The sequence below is a fragment of the Delphinus delphis genome, chromosome 12 (assembly GCF_949987515.2).
Source record: "Delphinus delphis chromosome 12, mDelDel1.2, whole genome shotgun sequence".
Taxonomy (NCBI): Eukaryota; Metazoa; Chordata; class Mammalia; order Artiodactyla; family Delphinidae; genus Delphinus; species Delphinus delphis.
In genome coordinates, this window is record NC_082694.2 from 89767157 (window position 1) to 89773519 (window position 6363).

Below are 6363 nucleotides of genomic sequence, written 5' to 3' on the forward strand. Positions count from 1 at the left end.
ATAATCTTTCACTCAGGGGAATCAGGGTTATGTTAAGCCTGACTCATAAAGGCTAATAAGCAGGGGAGGAGGTTTAAATCACTAAATGGTCTTACTTTTAGTAAGGTCTTACCTTTAGTAAGGTCTGCTTATTTTATTCAAACTATATTACAAATGTGTTTTTTTAAATAAAAATGGAATTTGCCAAAATGTTAGAATCTACTGAATTTCCTGTTTGTCCCTGGGGCTTTCTTTAGTGCAACAACTCTTTCAACAAGTTCTAAAGGATAAGACATTTTCAGTCCTGGGACTTAAAAAAATACTGTTCACCTAATACAAATACAGAGTTGGAAAGCTTTTTAAGTCAGATATCCAGATGTTTTGTCTACATAAATGTAAACAGTTAACAATTTGGAAATATCCCCATATCTGAGGGTTTTTTTTTTTTTTTTTTAGTGTTTAGTTTCCATTAGATTCTTTGGGTTAACATAGAAATGATAAATGATTAATGTCAGTGAGGAACATTTAAAATTCTGGTCCTGCCTTACTAGGTGGTACTGATTCTTGTATCACATTTGAGTTGCCTTCAGGAAACCAGAAAAAGTATTAATTTTGCTAATTTCTTAGCAGTTCCAAGTAAGCCTGAAAGTCAAGATGAATTAAGGATGAAGGGTCTCTCGGTATTTGGATAAGTTGACAGTCAACCTGTGAGTCATTACTTAAAATACACACCAATTACATGTGCGTACAACCAGCTTTTCCAACAAACACAGCCTCTTCCATTTCCCCTAATTTTAAGAATTTCTGTTAATGTGACATCTTGGCACAGCCAGCATTGGTTTTTTGTCAGCTCATAAGTAACCTTGACCTTGGAAAGGTTATACTATTTCTCTGTGAACGCTCTCTTACAAAAAGAAAAGAAAACAAAACTTCTTGAAACGTCATATGCCCAGTCAGATCACCGAGCAACAAGCTTACAGTGGTTTTCCTAAGACTTTACAGCCAGGTGGCTCAAGTCACTAACTTACAATTTCGTTTCTTTTTATGGCTGAGCAATAGTCCATTGTATATATGCGCCACATCTTTATCTACTCATCTGTCGATGGACACTTAGGTTGCTTCCATGTCCTGGCTATTATAAATAGAGCTAGCATAATTTTCTTTAGGAGAAAAACCTTGAGCAGCCATGCTGTAAAAATGCAGTAGAAGAGCGATTAGACTATAAATGTTTAGAGTGAAAAAAGAAGCAGCAGCTTGGTTTCTGGCCTTAACGCAAACTAAATGAAATTGGACAAATCGCTGAGCCACTCTTGGTTGAATATTCTCCTACTGAAAATAATAACTGTTACACAAGAGTATAACATAGATAAAATTTGCAAAGGTAAGTTAGAAGAACTTGGTAAAATATGAAGCAATTTATGAAGAACTTACAGCATCTCCTCTGGTGTTACCTCTTTTATATCTGGAGGCCCTCTTATCATCCTCATGTTACAGATAGGGAGGTCCACCCCAATGTTCCACAGCAAGTTACATCAAAGTTAGAAGAATAGTGCAAGTCCCTTGACCATGGGGTTATAAATTAGCTACCAATATGGTCAAATAAAGAAAATATGTTTTATATGGTTTTGAAGCAAATTTCCTGCTGAAAGTCAGCTGAGTATTGAAATTGTCCTTTACACGTCATTTCTTTTCACATCTTCACAGATAGATACTTAGCATGAAATTGAGGGCAGAGAAAGGTTAAACACTACAACATGATCACACACCAAGTTGCAAGCAGGCCTCTTGAGAATCATATATAAAGAATTATTAAGGAAGTAAGAACATGTATCCTGGAGAATTGTGATAATCTGTCTGATGGTTTTCTTCAATCTTTAACTGCTTGCTCCTGGAGTTAATGTAAAAATCGAGGAAAATTAACTATTATTTCAATAGTACTTGGAGAAGAAGAAAAAACTTCCATTTGAATGTGAGGTCAAAAAGTGCACCTGCTACCGTCTAGTGGACAAGTCTAAACCCCTTAATTCCCAGCGTTATGAGAGGGACTTTTAAATGACCCATTGCAAAAGGGTTGTGAACCCTGAGAGAAAAGCCACGCCTTGCATCCCAAAGCTGGCCTGCTGATCCGCTCCTGAACAGGTCAGCACCAGGCAGGAGGAAGACAAAAACACGAGCCCTGGGTGATCACGTCTGAACAGACAGAACATAAACCTTGTCCAAACCACAAAACCCCAGCTGGTATGAGTGACGGCTACACAGCTCCATCAGCCCAGCCTCCTACCTCCTGCTAAGACTTGTTGAGACCCCCCAGTCGTAAAACTGCCTGCGTCCCCCGAGCCTCTATCCCAGAGCAGAGCCCTGCTTCCTCACACTCTCCCCCAGATTACTGAACAGCAGCCACATCTGGTAGGGTCTTTCCTAACACCCTCTTGGCAGAAGCCCCGAGGTCCCCCTGTGGTTGGCCTCTTCTCTTTAATGAGTAATAATTTGTGCCTTAATCATGCTCGGTGGGAAGACATGAAGTCAGGACACGTCATACAGGAGATGCTGAGGACCTTTCATCTCTTGGTCTGAGTGGTGGTCACACTAGTGTTCACGTAATGATTCATTAAACCACACACTTATGTTTTATGAACTTTCTCCCATGTGTATAATACTTAGTGATTAAAATTATTTTTAAATTCTGCATTGGACACAGGGATATGTTTCTTAGTCCAGGAATAAAATATTCCCTTCTGTCAACTGATTGGGCAAGATCGTACATGTATCAATAATGAAAATATTTTTATATCCTAGAAACGTAAGCCTCATGTTTAGACTTTAATAGAGTGGGATAAAAAGAAGTGCAATAGACCAATATTCCAAAATGTAGTAACAGTTTACATCAACACAAACATTCCTGTCTTTGTTTTCTCAGGTCAAATGCATTTGAGCTACCAAATTCATCAAAAGGAATAAAGGACATGAGCCCACATGCATTTCAAGCAGTGGGGCAGACACTGAGGACTTAGTTTTCACATTGGAGGAACCGCCAGGAATGCCCAGGATTGGGTGTTTCAGACCAGGGACAGGAACTCAACATCAGGCAAACTTGGAGGGACCCAGCCCAGGGGAGACTCGGCTCTCTTCCATGTGTGCTTCTAAGTCGCACTGAAGGCAGCTCCACCAACACCCAGCAGCCAATGGAGTCAAGACCAGAGCAGAGGATCAAAGGATGCCTTATGGGTCGGCCTAGAGGCGTACACCACGTCACTCTGTCCGTATTGTGCTGACTGGGACCCAGTTATTGGGTCCACCATGCAAGATGGGCTGCTGACAGGAGTCCTCGTGCGCGGCAGCTTTTCAGCTAAGCGTTTGCACTGCAGAGGGAGCAATATCTTTGGTGGAGGGCTTTCCACCTACCCCTCCCTGCCCCTATATGAGTGAGAAATGTGACTTCTGTTATGTGAAGCCACTGCAAGTTTTTTTTTTTTTTTCAGTATCTCAACTTGTGTTTCCTTCTTAACTGATACCACGGAGAACATTCCACACCTCAGAGGGATGGCCACCAACTACCACTTGTCTATTACCAAGATTTGGAAGTAGGAGGAAAGAAGATAAAGCAGCAGAGAAGTAACAAAGGTGGGTCTTTAAAGAGACCAGGCCATGTGAGCCTGAGAACAAGCTCCTTCATTTGTCAAAAAGGAATAGCACACCTACCATGAACCAGGTGGTGTAGTAAAAGCTTTCGCTTTCTTACAAAACCTATTTAATCCTCAAATAGCTTAGAGGCTACTTGCCTAGCCCCACGCAGCTAAAGCAGAGGGAGGGTACTCAGTACTCCTCAGTACGCCTCAGCTAGCAAGTCAGAGGCAGGGTTAAACCAGCCGTATGGCCGCAGATCCCCTGCTCTGGGCTTTGCGCGTTGCTGCCTCAGGGAACAGGGCTCACCGACTTAGGAGATTCTGAGAGTAAGTGAGGAATCATCTCCAAGGCAGTCGAAGGGTTGGCGTCAGGCTGAGATGACCAAACACCCAAAATGCTGAGGGAGCTCAGAGACAGGGAATCCTGCATCTCTCCAAATGTGATGTGTGGACGGTACTGTCTCTGACTTCAAAACTCTCCATTTTGCCCTTTCCCAACTGTCCCCCAAAACAGTCCAAAGCTATTATCCCTTTTTGCCAACTAGTTACCTTTTCCTCCTTCCCTTGGCAAAGTCTTCAGTGGATCTCCAGAGAGTTTTCCAGAGCTTCTGTTTCTCTCTTCAGCTGAGGCTGTGCTGTTTGACACTGAGGCCACAGTGGCTGCATGGAAATGAGATGGGCCAAGAAAAGGGCAGCCAGGCTGAGGCCCACAGCCAAGAGTTTCTGCGGGAAAAGGAGGGACAGGCCCTCTGGGAGCAAACTGATGGGAACTAATTGTCAAATATGGAAACTCACCCCAAATGGAGGGAAACTAGAAATAAGTCAGTGCTGACACAGCACACTGATGTTTGGGTCAATCGCCCCAGCACGCACGCTCTTTCCAGCGTTGGATTCCTTCACTCAGGACTTTGCTATTGATGATGATGATGAGTGATTAATGATGATGAGTGATACTCCACTGGGATCTGAAAGCCCGAATATTCTGCTAACACCCACTTCTGGTCCTGGACGCCAAGGCAGAAATGCTTTACTACCGGCCAGGACTAGTCCCCAAACCCAATGCAGCCTCCTGGACACTTGGCTTGATTAAATGCAGAAATAGTGAATTGCCTTTTGTCTGGGACACGGGTTGTCCAATAGCTTGCGCCAGCGTCCCCCAAACTCCTGCACTATGGAATGCTGTCTCGAATGATGACACACACAGGCAAAGCCCCGCTAACACAGACTGGAGAAGGCAGGGAGAGGTGGGAGGAGGAAACAGAGAGGAACCTTGATCTGCCTGCTACAGAAACGTTTCAGTTCACACTGAGATGGTAAAGAGAATTTCTGCAGATCCTGGAAGGTCCATATTCTCACTGGGTCACCACTGATCTGCTTTTCTGCCTGCTTTAGGGAAGTATGACATTTCCAAAGCTCTTGTGTTACTGCATCCCATTACAGATGGGGCAGTGACTCACCCTCTCCACACAATACACACAGTAACACACATATGCTGGAGGATTTCGTTTTATTTCCCAGTGGACCGATGACTGTTGTTCCTCCGCTTCCATCTCTCAGTGGTCTGCTGTCCAGCTTCGGACCACCAAGCATAGGTGAACGCTTCTCTGGAGAACTCGGCTTCAATCGCCACCCTCACCTTGACTCACTTTCCTTCAGCAAAACTATAAAAGCCCTTTAGCGATGCAGCTGATCTTCAGTAAGTTTTGTCTGTTAAGTTTCCCAGGTGATAGTTCCTCAGTTTTATTTTTTCAGGCTTAGGAAGTTTTGTTAGTGTAATGATTGAAATTGTGTTGACAGGAGTTAAACATTCAAGTGTGATGTGGGCAGCTGATCATGCGGGAGTTTCCTTGAGCTGACGATGCTGCTCATCCCGCTTTGCCACCTGAAATATGCCCCCAAGGGAAGATGCTTAGAGAAATTTGAATTTTTGGTTAAATAAAGCCTTGAAAATAGGCAACGTGGGACTTCCCTGGTGGCACAGTGGTTAAGAACCCTCCTGCCAATGCAGGGGACACGGGTTCGAGCCCTGGTCCGGGAGGATCCCGCATGCTACGGAGCAACTAAGCCCGTGCGCCACAGCTACTGAGCCTGCGTGCCACAACTACAGAAGCCCGTGCACCTAGAGCCTGTGCTCCGCAACAAGAGAAGCCACCGCAATGAAAAGCCCGTGCACCAAAACGAAGAGTAGCCCCTGCTCGCCTCAACTAGAGAAAGCCCGCGTGCAGCAACGAAGACCCAAAGCAGCCAAAAATAAATAAATTTATTAAAAAGAAAGAAAACAGGCAAATGTGATCGGCTGCTGGTTTGGGCACATGATGAGCACCCGCTGCTTGGTGGAAAGACTGGAAACCCTAGAGATCATAAAAATTGCCACCTTTCTACCCCACCTTCTACCTGGACAGTCCTCGATAGTCGTTAAGTTTCTAGGGTCTAGCAGTCTGTCTCTGATCAATGCCAGCTCTTCAGACTCTGCACTCCTAGTCCAGAATGCTGACATGGCGACCCAGAGCACCAGCCCACCAAGACGGTGTCTACCTGAGCATCAGCAGGACTGAAGGGTGCTAGGACTTGCCTCGCTTCCCCACAGGGCCAGGGACTTCAAGGCCGTCTGTGTGGTGAGTAAAATCTATCTGGCAGCACATTCGTTTGTAAGACATTGCCTTCGGGGGGTGGGGGGTGGCGGAGAGGGGAGCGGGCAACCAGCCAGAATGCTCAGAGCTTTACACAGGAGAGACTGGTGTCCCAGTACCTCCCTTGATGA